General features: G+C 33.4%; 1 protein-coding gene across 7 annotated transcripts in view; it reads left to right on the forward strand.

Moving 5' to 3' along the window:
- TAFA5 (TAFA chemokine like family member 5) overlaps positions 1 to 23391 on the forward strand; it is a 437142-nt gene that overhangs the window by 207042 nt on the left and 206709 nt on the right. The window lies entirely within an intron of this gene.

Below are 23391 nucleotides of genomic sequence, written 5' to 3' on the forward strand. Positions count from 1 at the left end.
GAATGAAGGCTATTTTTTTTTGTTTTGTTCTGTTTTTGATACAGTGATGTAATCAAATGGGAGACCTCAGGGACACACAGAGCCTAAAGATATGTTTCCTAATTAAATAAGCTCATGTTCAGCAAAAGACTTAAAGTTCAGAGTTCTTAGAGCTTTTAATTTCTCAGACACTGAACTAAATTAACATCTATTTATGCTTTCTTCTAATTTATTAAACTCACAACATCTTTACCTGAGCATTGCCTCAGTTGCTTGCTATGCATGTAACTTTAGATCAGCATATTGTCTTAATTCTTGAAGCTGTGATTAGTTCATCCATTGTAAATTCATAGTCAAAACAGCTTATTTTTTTCTTCTTGCCTAGACTGTGCATAGCAATAGTTAAAGTAATATTTAAATGTAAAGAAATTTTACATGTTTAGAAGGTATGAGTCTACTCCATTATTTGAAAAATGTTCAAATCAAGTAAATGAGAAGGACAAAAAACTACAAGTTGCATCTGAGTGTAATCATCCTAGGGAATGTACTCATGTGATGGACAAAAAAGAAAGAAAAAATGTTCAAGACATATTAAAGAATGGGAGCTGAAAAACAAATGCATGAGGCATTCAGAAGTAGTATGGTAGACTTACCAGAAAAAAAAAATATTTAAAAAAAAAAAGCCAAACTTATTATTTACATTCAAAAAGAGTTTAATTATGCAGGTTTTAAACATAATCATTACGAAGTTTTGTAACAAAATAACCTTTTAATGCCATTGGAAATATTTTTATTTACTTTTGTTTCAACAGAATTTCTAAATACTGTTTGCTAGTCAAAAATGATTGACACGTAAATTTCACACATTTAAAAACATTGAAGACATAAATTATATCTGCACAGAGGTACGATTAATGCTGAAGTACATCCATATATTTTCAGATGACTTAAAGCTTTTCCTCAATGGATCAGATTTTTGGTTTTGTAATTTATTTTATTTTAGTGGAAAGGCACCAACTTACACCAGATGGAATCTGTCACAATTTTTGTAATAATCTTCAAAATCTGCTGCAAACTTTCAAGCAACATGAAGAAGGACAAAGTTTTTAAATATTCCTGTCTAATATATTGCCCAGAAGAGAGCACTAGTGTTAGTGGTATACCTGTTAGTAAAAGACCTTCATATTGTTGAGAATGTTCTTATGTAATTAGGCCGTATGTTAATATGACATATGTTCAGTTAATGATTTTATGAAAAATGTTTTTCTCTTCGTGATAATAATAAATGATTTTGTCATAGAGTAATAAAGAAAAAGATCAAGATTCCTTCCAAAGCCTGTGATTTAAAGCCTTATTTTGTAAAAGGCTTTAAAGGATAGTAAGGATGGGATTAGACCCATTTAGTCTAGACCAAGTTTGAAATAGAACCTTTTTTGTAAGAATGGCTAATGTGTATATATTAGTAAATTGCTGTTGGGGAAAAAAAAATGCCTTATGTTTCATAAAACCATCAAAATATTTGTGAATTTTGTGCTTTGTGTGTGGCTTTTTAAAGAGATTTGTAGGAGTACTCAGTGAGGCCCTTACCAGTACTTAGTGGTTTGAAGAAACACAGAGTTGTATCTGCAGTGCTCATCAAGCATTTTGCAAAATTTTACTTTGTTTTAATGCTCATTGTTTCTGACTGTTAACTATTTTGGGATAGCCAGCAGTTTTTGTTGATGAACATACTGCTCATTGACAGTATTCGGTGTTATAAAGGCTAATGCTCCACAGCACAGCTTGTTCTAAAGATGTAGTTTGCTCCATAGGATTCAGTGATCCTTGGCAGTATTTAGAGAGTGCAAAAGTAGTCATTATCATGTGGGCTGTCTCAGTATGATGGGAAAGTTATTGCTTAAGGCATCACACCATGTATTTTGCTTTTTTCTTTTCTTTTCTTTTCTTTTTTTTTCTGTATAAGACATATATAAATGTTGCCGCATCATCAGTCCTTTGCCTCAGAAATTTTCTTCAACATCAGCTTATTTCTGAAACTCTGAACACCAGATTCATTAACTCAGCAAGATGATGTTCTGGATTATTATGTCATTGGAGCAATATGCAAAGATTAAGGAATGCCTAGCATTATGGCAAATTCCACAAAACTGGATCTATATTCAAAATAAACTTATCATGGCAGGCCAGATAAGCCAATAATTTCCAACTTTGGGCCACTGACAGTCACTGGTCCATTACCTGCAGCACATATGTGAAACCATGCTTACAGTAAAATTTACTGTTTATCTTACTGTAGCTGTACTGATTGTCTGCAGAGAGTTTTATGGAATATAAGGAGAAATTAGTACAAAGAGATTAGAAAACAGAGTTTGACCTAAGTTCTTTGATAGAACTGTTAAAATGTGTCATAGTTGAAAAGTAAATTGTCTGCTTTCCATTTTGCAATCAAGGAACACACATTTTGAGCAGACAATTTTTCGTACTTTTGCGTCTGTACTTGTACAGCATTGTGAATAATCAGAGTAGTACTATGTGGTTTGAAATGCTGTCCCACATCGTCATTTATCCCTAGTGGTAAGTAAGTTTTCTGAATAGCAGTATATAAGTATTATGCACTGATGTTGGAAGAGAATACTGATCTTATTTCATTAAACTACTTTTAAAAAGTTACATTAGTGTGTGCTTATACTTCCATGTAATATAGTCATTGCCTTATGTACACCTGATTTCTCCAAGGAGTGTCACAAATGCACTCACTGTTCCTTAATGTTATATTTTGCATTTGGATCTCGGATTTAGCTGACAAATGTGGAAAAGCACATGTTGCCAGAGAACTTTCAAGAGACAGGCTGTGAAGTCTAAAGAACATAGGTTATTCCAGCTAAGGTTGGCAATGACTTCTGCTAAAAGTTTGGTCTCCTAGCATGAAGTTTTAAAACTTGTACCTGCAGAATAAAGGTTGGCATTCTTCTGATTTTTATTAAAAATAAAAATTAAAAAAATCTACAGACTTTTATTTCCCAGTTTTATTACCCAGAGGTGGAAATATTACTTTTATTTTTACTCTTCCTCTTTTGGTCAGATGCTGAAGCACTTAGCACTTCAGACAGCTGGAAAACAAGACTATCTTAAAATTGCACCATTTTGGTTATTTTCATACTCTGGTTGAGTAGTCATGTGAGTTAGCACAATAGAAGGACATGTTAAAGATGACATTTAACCATTTGTCTCAGCAGCATGACTCTCTTGACACTGAATTTCAACTAGTTTATGTAAGTAGAAAATAGTATCATAAAGGGTTTCACATAGCTCTTACTGAAGTCAGTGGAAAAATCCTACTGTCTTCCTGCAGCAATGCTGCATGGCATTCTGGGCTCTAAAAACTTGCTCACCAAATGTCTTTATAAATCAGCAGATTTGATTGTTCTCTGATAAGCACCTGGCTTGTTGTAGAGTATCTTATACAATTAGTTACTTAACTTTACTACTAGCAGTTAGCTACATGAGTTTCTGTAGTTAACATTGATGTCTGCGCAATATGGATTGAAATTCAGACTGATGGCGTTTATGGTCAGTGATGTCAAAAAAGAGAATGTGACAACTAAGACTGCATGTCTGAAGTGTATTTAAAGAGGAAAAAAGTAGTAAAATATACTACCTACTTTTGATTGATGTATTAGTTTATTTTAAAGGCAGAGTAGGTAACTGAATTTCAGTGAAGCAATGATGTGTGCTTTAAAACAGAAGCACAATCTCCCTAAAACACTCATTAAAAAAAAAAAAAAAATCAATTTGTTAGTAGAGCAATAAAAAATAAATAAAACAAACAAAAAACCCCTTCACAACTAAAATCAAAAGAAACATCTCAGACAGACATCAGCAAACATCAGCTGCCTCTGAAGTCTGATAACTTAAATTTTAAGTTTACCCACAGTGATACTGACTTACTGTTCTGTTGTCTTAGTGTATTATTTCTGGAGTCAACAGAAAACAATGGAATGAAATTCTGTAGATGAAAGGAATAATGACTCATTTGGGCAATTTTTATTAGCTCCTTTGTTGTATATAAGGAACTTGTGTGGGGATTGAAAGTAGCAAATACAAAATGCTGAATATAATTTGTCTCATGCCTCCTCATAAGGTACAAGGCAAAATGTAGACACTATTACATTTTCATTCAAATTGCACCTCCAGGGCCATTTCTTCAAATCCTCATTAAACTCTTTCATAGTGGATTTCTTTTTAACCAAGGTCAGGACAATTGTCTTGCAAATCTTTGGACACCGTGAATGGGAATTCATAAATCCTGACATTGGGAACCAAGGTTGCTCTTGCCCTACATTTAATAAGGAGAGGAAGTAAGAGAAAAAAGCAAGCAAGCAAGCTGCTTTACCTGATGGTGTTATACATAAGATCTAACTTTGCTAGGACTGAAAAATAATTCTTTTTGTTTTTTAAGCAGGTCACAATGCACAGATAATGTCTCCTGTGATATTCATCATTTATAATTCCAGTAAGCTGGTATGTTACCTGCAATCACTTGTCAGTTTTCCTTTTCTGTGGTCTGTTAGTCTTAGGTGCCTACCAGTTAAAATACATCATAAATTACTTCTACATTAAAAACATGAACAGTCAGCAGAACAGTTAATTTAAGAGACAGATGTATCATGAACAGAATGTTGTGGTGTTTTTTGTTTTTTTTTTTCATACCCATCATAAATAAATAAGATGTGCACCCTACTGAGCAGTTGTGACTTTTTTTTTTTTTTTTTTGATAGTACATTTAACTTCTTGGCAAGGAAATCTGTTGTTTTTAATTTTGGAGAAATTATTTTAAGTAAGCAGCCAGTGTGAATGTTTTGGAGTAGGCTTTGAAATTTGTGGTGTTTTTGTGGTGATGACATGCTCTGTTTTAAAATAAAGCATAAAAAAATCTTAATGTGAGCTGGTATAGTAACATCATTCAGGATTAATGACCAAGTAGTACTATTAATTTTGTTGTTCTCAGGAAAGATAGCACTGACACAATAGGGAAGTTCTGTATAAATATCTGTATCAGTCTTTAGCTGATGATTCAATGTATTTGCACAGCGGTTGAGATGAAGTCTTCCTAATTCCTTTTTCCATGAGGATATAAAGGTCATAAGATTTGTCTGTCTTACTGTGTTTGTTGTTTCTGCTTAGGAGTCTTCATTGTTGCTGCTTAGGAGATTTTGATCAGTCAAACTGGGAGGGATTACTTTTTTTTCAGATTATATATATATTTCTGATTAAGGCAAGTAGGTAATGAAAATAATTCCTTAAGAGTTTATAATATCATAAAAGTGCTTGAGAGGGGAAGGTGCTGGATTGTTTTCTGCTATTTAAATGCATAAAAATTCAAGAGAGTCTTCTCAAATACCACTTCTTTGTTTTCTATTTCTTTGTTTCTGTCTTTGGTAACATTTGAATCAGATAATGTTTTCTAGTAGTCTTCATCGAAAGTTCAACCTGGATGTAAGAAGACTGTTTTCTGGATACAGATTTTAGCTCCCTTCCTTTAGGTGGCATTGTAGGTGGCCAAGTATTTTTTCTCTCTAAAAGATTTATTTTAGCTATCCCAAGGATATTTCTCTGTCTCCCTGGGAACCCATAAAGTTCATCTTTTCTGTCTCCTTCACTCAGTGATCTGTTTGCTGTCTCCAGATTTCTCTGCAACTTATTAATTGCTCTTTACTAAGTTGAAAGAGATGGTGTTGAATGTTGCATGAACAGGGTGGTGGTGTGGGTTTTTTTTTGTTGCTTTGTTTTGTTTTTGTGTCTCTCTCTCTTTTTTTTTTTTTTTTTTTTATTTTTTTTTATTATTGTCAGCTGCTCCATAATTCTTTGGCAGCAGGGAAAACTTGAGTGTTAGAGAAGGCTAGAATGAGCCCTCCACTAGATCTCTGTCCCCCTTCTCTGTAAACATGGAGGGATGTCCACAAACATTCGGTCACCTAACTGGAAATGCTTTTCCTGTCTTAGCCAGCATGTAGTAAATAGGTTCTTTATAGTATTTTGTCTGGCTTAAGATTACCTCTTCTATTAAACTACAGCCATTGTAGTGATCAAACAGCATCAATTTCAATCCAAAAAGCACATGAAAAACTGACATAATTTTGTGTATAGCAGGCTTTGATTTCAGGAGATCTGGCATGCTGAGCAGGATGATTCAGTCTCATTTTTTGAAGCAAACCAGGCAGATTTCCCAAAATCTTATTATTTAGGTGTTTTTAAATGAAGAATAATATAAAAAGCTGTCTCTCCCTTTTTTTTTTTTTTCCTTTCACATGACATAAGTGTCGCATCAACAAAACAATCATTACCCAGCATATTATACTAACAGTTGGAGAGTTTGCCATTGCTTATTGGCTTTACATATTTAACTGCATTAATTCTACAGTAGTATGTTTAAGCTATTTAGGACCCTTAGAACCTGCTGGGTGTAAAGACAAAATCAGGAAACTGGACATATGAAAATGGATATGAGCTCTTCCTGGGGAGAAAGTGAGAGGTATATATATTAAAAAAAAAAAAAAAAAGCAAACAAAACAAAAAGCAACACTGAATAGTGAACTGCAATTTCTTTAACATCAGAATAAGAGATAGTCTTAAAATTATGTGCAATATCATTATATATATTTCATATATATTCACAATATATTTCATGTATCTTAAACATTCACATTCACTGTGTATGTATATTTTGCACAGAAGAAAGTAGAAAGAATTAGAAATAATTATAAACTTACTTTCTTGTAAGAGATCTGCAGAGACCTCAGATCTCTGAGCTTGAATTAGTTCCCCTTCAGTAAAAATAATGACGCTTTGATTATAAAATCATTGTAAACCTGTAGATTACCTTTTTTTTTTTTTTTTTTTTGACATAGATTCTCTTCCCCACCTAAAATACGTAACAAACATACACACAGCAATCATGAGATTCCAAAGGAGGGTGGGCAAGGAAGAATGTCAGAGTGTTTATCATACAGCTGTGCCAAAAGTAAAGACTCAATGAATGAGGTGGAGATTAAAGCCAGTAGTCTGAGCCTGTATTCAATCACTGCAGTCACTCTGTTTGCCTCTTGCATGCTGATGAAGTGTCATGAATGGTCCCATGTACTTTCATTCCAATATATTTCAGGCAGTAGTGATTATTACTTGTACCCAGCTAAAGCTTGAAATAACTGGCAAACTCTTGCTTAGCAACAGAAGGCCTCATCTTCTCTCCCTTGGGACCACTAACTCAGAAATGTGTTACTTCTTTTAAAAGTTAAACTTTGGAAGGGTTGGTACTTTGTATTCATTGCTTTCCTTGATAATTTAAGTGAGAAACCACATACTGGAGCCCACAAATGTCTCTGTTCCATAAATAATTATTGACTGGTTTATGAAGTCCAAATCCAATTTCTTTTATCACATATTAAACTGTTCTGTAGTTGCAGTGAATGGCATTTTTATAAAGGTATTGCCTTTACATATACTGAGAGAATAGAAGCACTCTAATTTCTTAAAAAATAAAAAATAAAAATCTTATAGTGTGTTTTGATAAAGTCCTTTAGAAGGCATTTATGTAGTATTAAATCATTTCATGTTTTTGCTTCTTTTAAGTGCGTAGACTTTTTTTTTTTTGTGAGCTCAATCTTAAAAGGAAAATGAATACACATTTGTTAAATAAATGACAAAATACAGAGCATGGTTTGAGTTGTAGATCTTCAGTATGTACACTGAAGAATTCATTAAAAAATGCAGCAACATTATTCCAGTGTGAATTATATGCAGCTCTGTAAGTTTCTATTTTTGGTCACCACAAGATGGCAAAAGCAATGAGCACACAAATGCAAGGATGAGTGAGTTTCATAATAATGTGTTCTGCATTCACACTTTATGCACATCAAGAGAGAATCCAGGCACAGCAGGGGTGACAATCACTCCAACAGTTTTTTAAAATCAAAGTACTTCCTTGAGAATGTCTTTCCAGCGCTAATTACGCTCTTCTATTATGGTTCTTACATTGTGCAAAGTAAAATGTTTACACTGTCACTAGATACAACTCCATCACTGGGAAAAATGGAAGGTAAAACTAATCAGATTATTAAATAGATTTATTTTCTTTCATGTTTTGCTGATGCTGCTTCTTTGTGTTTAGGGCTGAAATATCAAAATCTGTGTCCTTTGCCTCCAAGGGACTCTGGCAAAGATGCTAATTTTTCACCAATCCCAAGTGTCTCCACTCAATAGAGTTGTTACAATGTGGAAAGGATTGGTTGCCTAGATATCTTGATTTTTCTTTCTTTTTTCTTTCTTTTTTTTTTTTTTTTACCATTTTTTTTCTAGGTGTTTTCTGATCACTCAGTAACTACGACCAGCGATTTTTTCCAATATGAGGAGGGAAAAAAAAAAAATAAAACTTATATAATATTTCCTATCACAGAGTAGGATAGGATAGGATAGGATATGTGTGTGTGTGTGTGTGTGTGTGTGTGTGTGTCTGTGCGCGCTTGCGTGCATGTATATACAATCTCAGTAATCAATATCAAACTTTCACTGTGCAGGAGATCAGTTACATAAACAGTTACATATGAAAGACAAGAAACAAGAGTTCTAACTTTTTTATTATTTGCCTGGCTGTACAGAGGTTTATGTAAAGTGTTAAGCAGTCAGTCCAATCCTGATCGTTTCTTCTTGTCTTTACTATTAGAGCTGGTGTGAAAAGGGTAATTGGTAGAAAGGATTGTCAGATGTTAGTAGAACTGGGAATCTATTAAATATTCATTGTTGAAAACGGAACTAAATTTCCCCTGCCTTGTAGTTCAAAGGCCTGGTTCTTCACTGCTTTGTGTTTGTACAGCCATTCACAACTGGGCATATTGCATGGGAAATATTGTTGCAGATATGAATAGGAAAATGTGAGCTAGTAGCAATATATACATTTTTGTAGGTAAGGTTTGATTCAACTCAGTGCAATACCTATACATCAAAACATCCTTTCCTGGTCTATTTGTTCAATGCTTAATAATGCTTAATAATATAATAATTATGCTTAATAATTACTTAATAATACGCTTAATAATTAATGATTAATTATGCTTCTCTCCTGGTAGATGTCATTTATAATCCATGTGTCTATACAAATATATACAGCATTGTGTGTGTGTGTGTGTGTGTGTATTGTGTATATATACATATTGCTATTTAGGCAATAATTTTACTTGCATGTTCTGGTTGGACACTACTGCAGATTTCAATTTTATTGTTAAACAATATTCCATCATCTCTGATGTTTTTGAATATGGAATGTATGCTAACAACACTGAAGTATAGATTATTTAAATTATATATACATATACAGTGTATGAAATATTTCTATAATGCATATAATTTAGTATTCTCTTAAACAGTTTTGCAGAGTCAGAAATAGTTTATGCATACACTTTACTACTATTAAGGTTTTGAGATCTTTTGCTTCTGCATTTGTTTTTCCAGCAGTGATCGGCTTTGTTTGATTAAAGATTTCAGAATTCAGGTATTAAATGCAATGGGATTGGAACAAGTTTATCTCATATCTACAGTGCAGTTCTGTTATGACAAATTGATATTTATATATAAAATCAGGAAGCAGTAGAAAACAGAAGCTATTTACCTGAAATTACTAGCATAATAGATTAGTAGACCCAAATGCAAGTATTTTAAACATTGAATAATCAACAGCAATAACCAAGAATCTATGTTATACGAAGGTGTACACACAGAGTGTAGTAGTGAATGGATGCAGTGTTCACTAGTGTGTATTATGTATTAGCACATTTATTTAAGAAGTGATCATTTAATCATAGAATGATATAGGTTGAAAAATGTATCTGGAGGTCATCTAGTCAAAAAGAAAAAAAAAAAACACCAAAAACACAAAACAACGTGTGGCAGACTCTTGAGAAACTGGGACTTTTACCTCATACCTCAACAACAAGAAACTAAATTGTGATGCAGGGATTGCAGTGGGGGCTTCATACTGAAGGTCTTGTGCTGGAGTGAGCCTTTTTTAGCATTACACTTAAAGGCTGTTTTGCTGTTAAGGATCAGCTTTGATGAAAATCATTGAGATGATATACAGTTTGATGAATAATAATCTGTAGTTGTAGAACTGTGAGAATTTGAGTGCTTAAGGTATCCCAAAGAATCAGATTGTTAATATTATCCATTTTTGATAATATAAGATTTTAACGTCATTGCTATGTTGTGATCCCTTGTACTAAATACTTGTTACAGTGGGATCTGTAAGAGTCTCACTGGAATTCATAGGTGTATTCTGCTCAGGGCAGTGGAAATATAAGTGAGGACAGCTTCTGTTTTGGTGCTTTTATGTTCACATTGATTGGCCTTAGCCAATCGAGTATCTCTTGTATGATTATCATAAATACACTAATTGTGAAGACATTTCTTCAGTCACTTCTAAGTAGTGGACTTGTCTCTGGATAACATGAATGGTAGTTAAAGCAGAGCTTTCACTGGAATAAGACTTCATTTTACAAATGTCTTTGGTCAGAATCATAGTTGTTCAGGAAGGAAAACAAATTTGCTGAACAGATGGTGCTGGGTGTGGGGAGACTTTATTACTATTCCATTGAATTTTCTGTCTATGAAGTTAGTAGTATAACTTCAATTGATTTTATCAGTCATGCAAAAATTCATGTAGTAGAGTAGATGTATAAGTGCTTTAACTTAAGAGTAGTGAAATGTTGTAGTTGTTTAATTCATCAAATTAGAAGAGTTGAATTTTGATTAATACTAGAATTCTCATGTTTTCATTTACCTATGGTCTTCTCTGGTTTGATGGTAGCGTACTTCCACTGAAATTGGTGCTGTATCCTCCTTCTAACAAGAGAAGATATATGGCAACATCAGAAACTAAATGCTAGGCTTTTGACATCATTCCTCTTTTAAACTAGGACTGTGTGATTTCCATTTGATGCATTTCTTCCTCTTGATAATAACAGAGTTGCTGCTTTCTGTATAATATCAGACTCGTTTTTATCTCACAATGAGTTTAAGTGACATTCCCATGTTTGTTCAAAAAAGTCTGTCTCCCTCAGCTGTTATCCTTCCCAGCATGAAACAAAAATACATTTTTGTGGGCATAGACATAAACATACAAATAATGTGATGTGTATTTACAGCTGTGGTTAATCATTTGGTTCACTACCCTTAGTTGCCCCTTAGGTAACATACACTGTGATGGCCTATTTTCTCTAGAGATACCATACCCAATCTTTGGTCTGGATGATAGAATTTGTCTTATTGTCATAAAAATTCTCCCTTTAATGTCTGCTGTGTAAATTCAGATTACCTATACCTAATTAAAATAACTTTATTTTGTTTGCACCTAATACATTTTGGATTTGAAGTATTTAAACAAAAGGTTATATGGCCTTTCAGAAACTCCTTTTTTAATGAAATATTTATTGCCAGCTTTCCTTTCCTGATTCGTATCAGCTTATACTCAGTTTTCATTCAAGCTGCTATATTGCCACAGGGAAAATTAAAATAAGAAGGGCAGGCCATAAGTGGTCAACATGACCATGTATATCTCATATATGTAAGTGGATTGCTTGATATCATTCAAGTTTTATTATATCTAGTGAGTGCAAACATTCATTGAATAAATCTCTTCGCTGCTTTCTTACTAATCCCTGTGGGATCATTCTTCTGTCTATGAATTTTATACTTTCTCCTGCTTACATACCATTGCAGCAGAAGCACAGTACCAGAATCACTGACCTAAGCAATGTAAGAATATTCACCAAAAAGGAGACAGAAAAATGTTTATGTTTCTCCACAATATTAATAGTTCTCCTTCAGCATTTCCTCAGTATTACCACTAAGTACCTAAGTGGCACTTAGCGATGCTTGGGCCTTTATAACTTGACAGCTTTCATGTTGTCCTCTGCACCAAGAACTTCTGGTGAGTGCTGGTTCATTGTGACCTGTGGAGCTGATCAAATCTCATGTACACTTAGTTTTTCTTCTTAGTTGATAGAAGGTGAAATATAGTGTATGATATTTGGTGATACGCTTAATCCCAAATTAGAAATGATATGGTGTTATCCACCAGACAGTCAGAACACTGAGATTCTTACAGTCAATATTCTGGTGTTAAAGTTCTAGCAAGCAGGTGAGAAAAAGCAACTCAAAGCATAGCCAATTCCAGACTCAGACATGACACCTTTTTGCATATGGCATTCCCCTAGAAATCAGTTGGAATGCTTCTTACGTAGGTAGCTTCTACTGTGAAATTTTTATTTGATTGGACTAAAGTTTATATGTTGTAGGTTTAAAACATCGCATTCATCAACTATGGTATCAAAAAGAGCAGACCTACTGATTCACTTTCTGGTATCAGCATAACAGCTATTGTAAAGAGTCTTGGAAAATCACTTATAGCTTATGGTCAGTTTAAGAAGCATCTTGAAGTATCTTCTTTAAGAAGCATGTTAAAGCATCTTTATCTTTAAGGTCATATAGTACAGTACATTCAAGTATATGTGCACACACTTGTTTGTGTTTACCTAAGTACATAATCTCTGTGTTTAGAAAATTGTTAGCTACAGTCTATTCTATGTCTTGGGAAGCATATCTCAGGGTGGTGCACCATGAGTAACAGTAAACCTTGTTCATCAAAATGATGAATAAAACAGTGACAGGTTTCAGTTTAGTTCCTTTTTATTAAGGACCTTGATCTGAAGAAGTGTTATTTATTAGGCATTCATTGGGAAATTGATAGCATAATTTAACATTTTATTAGCTAGTAAAACTGATAAGCAGTACATAAAAAGATGGACCTTGTTATAAAGAGAATAATAATTGAAAAAAAAAAAAAGTTAAAGTTTTTTAAAAGGTTATCAGTGTAAAGACTTTAACATTGTCTTCTGTTATCAACTCATACACTGAAGTTTTGCTTCCGTCAATAATTCTGTTTGTATCTGTTTTAGAGCTTCTGTGTCTAGCACATACAAATACAGAATGTATTTGTGCACTTCAAACGTTTTCATCTTTTCAGTGTCTTGAGAATAATTCTGTATCTAGTGTAAACATATGCTACATATCTCATTTGAGTGCTAGTCCCACTGTACAGTGTAGAGGTGAAACAGTGGATGTTGTGAGTTTGCAGTGATTGAACACTTAGTTGTTTAAATAGAAGACATTGTTCCTAATAAATAGGACACAGGAAGAGGTTATATATATATATTACAAATATATATATGTAATCTTTACTGATTTTAAAGGTATGTGGGTTCACTGTAGTCAGTGTTCACTGCACTGTCTTTGGCCAGCCTTAGATATATGTGAGGAACTAAAAAACCTCTTTTGCTGTCACCCTTGTTTGAATTGTGCAGAGAAGAATCTTATCCCATAAATGGTTATCTTGTTGGAGGACTAGAAACGGGGATATAAAAATCATGGATTTCATCCATGAAAACTTTTAGTTTCAGCATGCACCTGTTTCGTAAGTCATTTTGAGCAAAATGGATAAAAATGGTAAATGCAGCAGTGAAGCTGGCCCAGATAGAAGATCATTCCTCCAAGTCTGTGGAACAGCTGAGAATAATAGCCAGCATACTCAAGCTTTTCTGTCACACTTGCGTAAAGCACTGTTCCCAGATAAACCTTTAAAATGAAAGCCATCACTCAAATTTATCACTTAAGAAGTCTGTCAAATTCACTTCCTCTAGTTGGTGATAAAGTCTGGTATTAGTTTTACAGGAAGGATATATTTAGCATGCTGCAACTGTATTTTTTTAACTTCTAAAACAATGTGATCATCTAAAACCCCAGTGATGTACCTACAGTAGTGGGGTTTGTGTTCAGAGTTTTCTTTAGGTGCCCCTTAGGTCTTGTAGTCACTAAAATCTAACCATGTGTTCAGGATAACACCTAAATTAGGGGCTTCATTGCCCTATGCAGTAAACATGGAGATGTGGGTACCACTGAGGAACATTACAGTGCTCTTGTGTGTTCAGTAATGAAACTCTGAGAGCTTACCATAAAGAAACAGCAGACACAGCAGATACATTCTATTGTGTTCTGATCCTTATGCACTTGATTTGAGAATTCATGCTACCACGCAGATTAATTGAACCTATACACCATAAACATGCACTATAGTTACCACAGAGAGAGAGACATTTCAAGAGGCACCTGCAATTGTGCCTGCTGAAGCTTTGGACCTGAGGATCCTTTGTCTTCTCAAGGTTCTCAACATCAAGCCTGGATTTGGGCTCATCCACAATACTTCTAATTATATTATTATATATTTCAATGGGCCTATATTATTCAGTAGGATTGTTACATTCCAGGTGTAATAAGACATTCAACATTGATTAAATTTATTTCTTTCTGGGATATGTATACCAGGCTAATTCAATATCTCTGTTTTTCAGTGTTATCTTTTGCAGTGTTACTAAGATAAGATAATTTCCAGAGTTTATGTGTGAGATGTTTCGCCCGCATGTTCTCAGTAAGTGCACTACCACAGAACACAAAGCCTATGTTTTGGATGGAGAATGTTTATGGACTCATTCCATGGGGAAAAAAATAAAATAAAAATGACAAAAGAATGCATATATTAAACACTTTTCATCCATCAAGTGATCTCAAGATAAGCCTTCCAACTACACACCACATTACAATAATAATAATTATAATAATAATATTTAAAACAACAAGAAAATAAGAAGAAAAAAAAAAAAGCTTTTGGGAGTGTAAAGACAGTGTAGGTGTTTTCAGTTTAAATTTGGTTTAGTAGATTAAAAACTCCGGGGGATTCTGGGACTGAACTTCACTTTTCAACCCTAGGTGCACATTCTCACTGTTGTAATACCATTTAACAACAGAAGGAAACATTTCCTCCTTCATATCACAATGCCATCACTGGAAAGAAAATAATTCTTATGTCATAAGTGTTTGCCAAAAGGGAAAGTAGTTGTCACGAGCAGTAGTAAAAATAAACAAGTATTTTAAATAAATTATTTAGGTCTAAAATGCAATGGATGATTTAATGTTTGGACATATTTGTCCCATAAAAACAAAATAATATTTCTATCACTTGAAATTTTCATTCATTTACAAGTATTGATTAGCGGATAGTACGTATGCAAGGCCAGATATCTAGGCTGCAGTCGTCTTCAGCTGTGCACTTCGTCCTTCTCATACATGTATTCAAACCTACTTCAGGCATGGAGTAATGACACAGTTCTTGTTGCATAGGAATGTCAATCAGAAGTTTGGGGTTATAATTTATGCAGTGCTTTAAGCTCTAATAAATATAAACAAAATCTAAAGAAATAAAATTTCAGCATATGGATTTGCCTTTCTCACATGACCTTTACTAGACCAAATTTTACCTCAAGTCTGCTGTAGAACCTCAGATCTTGAAGTGCAGGTCTTGATACCAGTAGGAAGGGTACTTATATGATGACATTTTAAGGTCTGGTATATGTGTAAATAGTTCTCATGTTATTCTAGAGTGAAAAAATTGAGAAGTTATAAGCACAGTTCACCTGTGCTGCTACATTATGTCTACCTCTGATACGTGACTTTATCTGCATGTTCCTTCAAACTGATTTCATGTCCCTGCAGTGACATATTTTGCTAACACAACAGACTTGTTCCTTCCTGACGTACAGCTTCTGGCTCCAACAAATGTCAGTAGCATTTTAGACAAACTTGTGCTTTTTATTCCTGTCTTTCTCAAGAGAAATATCAGCATCTCTCCAATAACAGTTTTCCCCCTGTGGCTAGTCTGTTTGTTTTATAAACAGACTAGGTTTATTTTACATGTAGAGGCTGGTAAAGACACGGAAGGGTGCTTTTTTCTTTTTTCTTTTTTCTTTTTTCTTCTTCTTTTCTTTTCTTAACAGTTTTAAATATTTTAGGGAAAGAATAGAGTGACAGCTATGTCCCAATTTATGCAAATAAGCTTAGCTGTTTTTAATCCTGAGTTCTTTTAATTATTTCCTTTTTGTAACCAATGGAGTTCTCCAGAACCAATTAACAGAACCTGCATAAACAGGAGTGAAGAGGAAGCCCTCCGAGCTACAGGTCCTCCTTGGAGAAGCTCTGTGTAGCTGAGATTTGTGGTTCACACTGGCTTACAGAGTGGAAGAACTTCTTTAAGAAGGAAGGTCTTGAATGCATTATCTTTTCCACTTATTTTTTGCAGCATTGGTTATATGATTTCCTTATTTATAAGGTCTGTTTTAATTCACTATCCAAAAACAGACATAGAAACTCAATACAACCCCCCTCAAATTCCTCCACAGGCTATTTCTGTAAATTTCATGAAAGCTGTACCAACATTGGTGGAATAAATTTGTGTGTTTTCTATGTGAATATATGTTAAAACATGAAAGCTGTGGTCTGTCACTGAAGTGAGGAGTGCAGTAGTTACTGGCTTTACTCATAAAGCTTAATGGCTTTCCAGTCTCCATGCCAGCATGGCCTGTCCCAGCCCCAGACAGGAGCAGGGCAGCCAGGGGCACTGGGGCAGCCCCAGACCCGGGCACCAAGCACCTCCCAGGAAACAGGAACTGGTTGAGGCTGGGACATGTCCCTCGGGACAAGGCCCTGCAGGTTTAGGAGGGCCATGGCTGTGCAGGGCAGCACTGTTAAGAGCTGGAGACAGGTCCTCCTGGGGCAGAGCCTGATGGCCTTGGGGCAGACATGGGGCCCTGGGCAAGGTGGGGAGACAGGTATGGGCCTGTTGAAGCCCTCAGGACCCTGACATAAAGTTATCTCTCAGTTCAGTACTTCCCTGATGGTTTTCCTTTTTTCTTTGTTGTAAAATGCAGCATATCAAATGTGTTGGTTTTGACATGAGACTGTACAGGAATTTGACGAATGGCATTGCCATGTCCTCAAACTACTGAATCAAGGTGAATTACTCTTTAAAGTAGTGTACCAGATAGTAAAATACATTTTAAAATAGTTTTATGTATATTAATGCCTTGCTTCCACATTTATTTATATATCCTCAACTTTATTTTATTTTATTTTATTTTATTTTATTTTATTTTATTTTATTTTATTTTATTTTATTTTATTTTATTTTATTTTATTTTATTTATTTTTAAAAGGTTTTCTGCTCTTGAATCCCCCTTTGTATTCACTGTGTGTCAGAATTGCCTTCAGAAACTTGTCCTTTATGTTTAAATATTGGCTGGTTTGGTTTTGCATGTATTTTTCTTTTTGTTCCATTTTTAATAGTAAGATAGAAAGGAGATGATTCAAAATTATATAACAAGATATTAAGCAATTATATTCAACAGCAATATGAGGTGCAGTAAGTTAGGACATTAGTCTTATCTGGAAAAAATTAAATTTCAAAATGGGTCCTGAATATATCTTGAATCTCCACAGACTCTATTTTCTTTCCTATGCAACTATTTAGAAGAGGATCTATCTTAATTAAAATTTACTGCTTATTTCAGAATGGAAGGGCTGAAAGCTATTTTCCTATCTTCCTAATGTCTGTGCTGTTTATGTGCTTGAGATGGCTAAGTGGTAGTCTGAAAATTGCAATAAGATTAGTAATTACTAAGGGGACATAACGTACTGTGTTGTTGCAGTGAAACTCTGAAAATACTTAAACCGACTCTTAAAAGGAAAAGGCTTTCATCACATTTTTATTCTTAACATTTTCTTAACTGTGCATTCTACAGTGAACTTTTCTTTGTAAAATGAGCTCTAAAAACATTTTTTGAGACAAATTCTGTTGTTTTACGCAACCAAAATCCTGAATCATTCCCTTTAATATTGGAAAGCTATAGCAGTCATATGGCAAGGATGATTCCAGACAAATATAGCACTGAATTTATAAAGTAAATCCCTGGGAAGTTTTGAAAAATTCAGTCTTCCACTTTTTACTTTGCTGTGCACCCGTACGTTACATTTGTAAATTAAGATTATCCAAATTAGTTACCTTTTTGTGTTTTTTTTTCAGTAACGATAACAACTTTCCTGTCTTCTATTAACAACATATATAAATCCTCAAGAAAAAAATGGTAGAGATTATTTTTAAAAATGTTGTCTAACTGTAGAAGCATGAAGAATTCCTGTGTGTAATCTGTTACTTCAACAGACACAGCATTTGTTTCAATAGAAAGATTTGGATTCTACAAGGTCCTAAATGATGTAGTAAGCATCTTGGAGGTAGATGCTATCAATGCCAGAAACTTTAGTAACAGAAAAATGAAATTTATGATTATATTCTATAAAAAAAAAAAAAGCCCTGTGTATTGCATATGTTAAGATTGAAAAAAGTTCTTATTTGAGAGCTGTTTTGAAATTGTGCTGATTCATTTGAACAGGTTTTTCCCATGCTGAGTTACAGAAGCTGAGCCAATTCTGGTTTGTTACTTCACATTAAATAACTTTTTTCAGCAGCTTTGTTGGAGTTGCTCTTTCTTGTTAGATTTCCAAAATTTTTGCAGTTGTAGCTTAAAAAGTGATTGTTGTTCTTTGGGGCAAACCAATTCTTTGCCATAATGTCTCTTGTTCTGAACTAAAATTGGAAAAGAAAAGGTAATAGGATTGTTTGAAATTGGATGATGCTTAATTCAGGAGATCTTGGTGCAGGAGATTTTCTTCAAGGAAGGATAGATAATATGGAATTTTTCAAATTCTGCTTAAATACATACTTTAAAAAATCAAAAATAAATTTAAATATCTGATATTCAGATTAATGTCAAACTGCAGATCATGAGTCATACTAAGTGCTTAAGTTGCACTTTATTTCAGTGGGAATTGTTTATATTCAGCTCTGCTCAGGAGTTGGCATGGCTCTGTTGTCAGAAAGACTTCAATATTGTAATAGAAAACTGCTGAATATGTTCCTATGATCTGATTTTGAAACAACTCCTGCATTGTGTTCACTGACAAAAGAGTATCTGAATCTAGCCAAGATTTTTAATAACATCTAACTTTATGCATTTTGAACTAAAAGAGCTTGTGTTGCTAGGCATCAAATTGGTGATGCATGGAAAAATTATTCTCTGAAACTGTAATATAAGCCTGCATGTGCAAATCAGGAGATTTCTGGGTGAACATGGAATCTAAAACCCTAGAAAGACCCATAGATTTAGATCAAGTTTTATTGCTATTGGACCCACAGATATTATGACTTCATCATCTGATTTTATTTCTTTAAATGAATTGAAGGGAATGTTTTCAGCTTTTCAGCATGCATAAATTAAAAAATCATAATATCTATAACTTGCTTGCTATAATCAATATGAATTAGACAGATTTTATTTTCTATTAGAGAACAGAAATATTTTCTTCCACAGAAAATTATCATTTTATCCTGTGGTACTCTGCATGTAATATGAAAGTATTTACTAATTGAAGGTTTTACCTATGACATACACGATTTTGAAAGGCTTTATTCTTTCAGTAATGGCATATAGTTGATAACAGGGCTCTTAAAAAATAAAAATAAAAATGAAAAAAAAAAAGCTTATTTACATTTAAACTACTTAATAACATTTTTTTTTTCAAGAGAGAAAGTATTAAATAATCATACATCATTTTATTTTGAGATATATTCTTAATGATTTCTACAGATTTTCATGAAAAAACTCTCACTGAGTTAAAAAAAAAAAAAGCAAAATAGGTGTGTTGAGTATGTTGTGTTGAATATCGTAATTTCCTTTCACTGTAAGCAGTATGAGTTGTACTAGCTAGAAGCCAAAAACCTAATCCTATTTGTTTTTTATTTACTTGATTGTTTTTGTTGCTTTTTTTTTTTAATTCAGTTTGACTTAAATTTTTAAATCAGAACCCTGTAGTTCTCCATTTTCCTGAAATAATTTCATAGAGAAGCATCTACACTGATATCTGAGAGATGGGATGTCAACTGGCATTTTAAGAATGCAGTACAACATATAGAAGAGCAAGGAACCTGAACTTTTTCTCTCTTTAATAACCAGACGGTGGCAACGCAAAATCAGATAACTTCCAGTGAGGTCTTCATTGCTGAACCATACATATACAAAATAAATATAAAAACAACAGCAAACCAATACTCATTCATTTACTTGGGAAAAAAATAATAATAAAATAAAAAAGTTTATTTTAACTCTGAAAGTTATTATGAAAATTTATTATTTTATGCTTAATACATAAAATAATAAAAAATGACCTTTCCTTAGGGGGAAAAAAAAATAAGCCTTTCATACAAGTCTGTGATGAATCAGAGTTCTCTGGTGATGCTTGTCTTTTTTGTCTCAAAATGAGTTCATTCAGGTTGGATAGCCGTGAATTGCTTTGTGTACTGTAAGTACATAAATGGGATTATTAAAAATATCCAGTCATTACCACTGTTCCACAGGCAGTGGCTCTTAATCTCTCAATGGGAAAAGCTTCAGTGAAACTCCTCCTTCTTTTAATTTCTTCTCTGCACTTAGGAGTTGTGGTGAGTATTCCAAGGCTAAAAAAAAGATATTAATTAATAGCCTTGAAAGAAGATTGTGCCAACATCCCTGAAAATGAAGGGTAACCTTATTCTTGAAACTATACTTTATAAAAAGTATATTCCTTCTGTTCCATCATTGTGAACCTTACATTTCTAGAGAAAATTCTTAAAAAGCAAAAGTAGCATTTATATCATGTAAGTGGTACAGACTCACTTAATGAGACAGAGAAGACCTCCAGATGATTCTCGCTCTGGAAGTGGCTCTCCATAACCTTGGCTGGTACTTTTCATCCTTTACAGCCATCTAAAGCCAAGTAACAGTGGATGTACAATATGTTGCAGTGCAATCTTTGCAACCTGTGACACAATGACGAGGAAATATTTATGTCATATAAGTGGGAACAGCTGCTGTAACTCTACAATAACTTTTAGTTGTCTTCTGCAGTAGAAATATGAATGGCAACTGAAACAAATTTTTTTTTTCCTAGTTTTCCATCTTTTTTCTTTTTTTTCTTTAAATAGCTGCAAGAAGTTCCTTGAATCTTTTATCTTTGTATAGCTATTACATTCATTTAGGTATCCTAGTTTTCCAAGTTCCTCAAAAAATGAGGTCACTATGACTGGAAGAAATCATCATCTTTAAAAATGAACAAACGAAACAGATGAAAATAATCATTATTTAAAAAACAAACAAAACAAAACAAAAATGTCTCAAAATCAACCTATGTACAGGTAAAACTGGACAGGTTCAAAAGTAGAAAACATTATTTATAAGATAAAAAGCAGAAAATATTATCAACAGTCCCTGCTTGCATTCCCTGGAATTTATCTTGACATTTATCTTCAGTGTTCCAAGTAAAAAGAACACTGTAGTCCTTGTTCACCTTGACTGTGCTGTAACACTAGTTCCTTTCCTCTGAAATGGGGTTTTATAGAATGATCCACCTAGATTATATGATTTACAATATCTTTTAATGAAAACAGCAAGAGTATACTCTCAAGAATACTTACACATTTCATATTTTATTTCTTTGGTTTCCATTCAATTTCTGTTCTCAATGCAGAACCCTAATCATGATGTGCTTGAGGGGTCGAGATCTAAACACAACTCTGATTGTGTCTTTTTTACTTGATCTGCTAAGACAGCTACATTCCTTAGTAGCAATACATCTGCAGCCCAAAATGAAATGTACTTGCAATGGAGGAAAAATGAATGCTGTCAGCTCAAGATGTCTCAGTGTACCCGGATTTCCCTTGTCTGCATTTGGATAACCAAGTGCCACTTCTTTTCTTTCTAAACGTTTGCTTTCTAACCTACAATTCCTGAGGATACAAAGAAAAAATCAGCCTATAATAGAGTAAAAATACCCTCATCAGTATGTTTATCCCAAGATGTTTTTTTGTTAACATGGTGGGTGGAAAAGAATAGAAAGCTCATGAAATCCAAGATTGACCTTAGCTCATAAGCCTGATTGCCAGCAGCCATTGAATACTACAGTGTTTTTGGCTGTCGAATATCTTATTTAATTATGAAGGCCTAATGTCTATTACATATATATATATACACACACACACATATATGTGTATATATGTATATATTACATATATATGCATATATATATATATGTAATATGTAATATATATTACATATTGTAATACATATATATTACATGAGGTCACTATGACTGGAAGAAATCATCATCTTTAAAAATGAACAAATGAAACAGCTGAAAATAATCATTATTGAAAAAAAAAAGTCTCAAAATGAAGCCATGTAGAGGTAAAAAATATATATATGTAATATATATTACATATTGTAATATATATATATTACAAATATATGTACATATATATTTGCATGAATTTGTAGAGTACCTTGTTCCATATTCATCTTTGTGATACTTGCTTTTACCATGTTGTAATTCACTGCAGTGTAGGAGTTACAGCAATATAAAATTTAGGTGGCTTAGCAGTGAACCAGTCACAATGCTGTTGACAGCCTACAATATTTTACTATTCTGACAGTTTCAAAACAGTATCCACACAATAGGAAGTACCATCAGCTGATATTTAGAAGAATATACTGGATAAAATTGTTTTCTGAAAAAATGCAGTATACAGACATATTGATTATACTTGTAGAATTTAATTAATCACCATTTATAAATGTTTCATTAAAAAAAATATTAATACAGATTTAAAATTGCTGGTTTTGTCTCATTTTTCAAAAGTCAACAAAAATGAAAATAAACTGTGAATATTATGTAAACTCCATATGTAAAAAAAGTACAATATATTTAGTTCATTCTCAATTTTTTGTGAAGAGAAAATCTAATTGGCTTGTGATTTGCAAACCTATTTTGGTATATGTTTCTTTGAAGGTTTATAATCGATTGACTACAAAGACAAAATCCAAAATAAATGCTATTTAGTACTCTACCACAAAATCCAGAGATTATATGTAATACAAAGTGATAGCTGGGATTTTTTTTTCAGTCTTACTAAGCACTGAAATTCAATGATGTATATTCTTGCTTATAAAAACATAATATTTTGCTATACTATTAGCATGCTACTGTGAGCATCAGAGGAATTTTAATTGTAGAATTTTCACTTCAGACTAAAACGCCATGGAAACATTTTTTTGTAACTTTGTCTTGTCTCTCACAGTGTGATCCAAACTCAGAATCAGGTGGGGTGGATTTTCGATAAAAGCTACATATATTGGAAAAGTCAATAACATGCAGAGAACTGAGTGAACCAGGCAGTGTGATTTTATTGTCATTTGCAGAATGGTCACATTGTAGATTTAGCAAAAGACAAAACACCAGCTACTTCAAAAATGAATCAGGTAGGGAATGAGTTGCTATTCAGTTGAGATGAAGCAGGAGCCAAAGAACTGACAAACTCGGGCATACTTTATCTTT

This window comes from Anas platyrhynchos, chromosome 1 (genome assembly GCF_047663525.1).
Source record: "Anas platyrhynchos isolate ZD024472 breed Pekin duck chromosome 1, IASCAAS_PekinDuck_T2T, whole genome shotgun sequence".
NCBI lineage: Eukaryota > Metazoa > Chordata > Aves > Anseriformes > Anatidae > Anas > Anas platyrhynchos.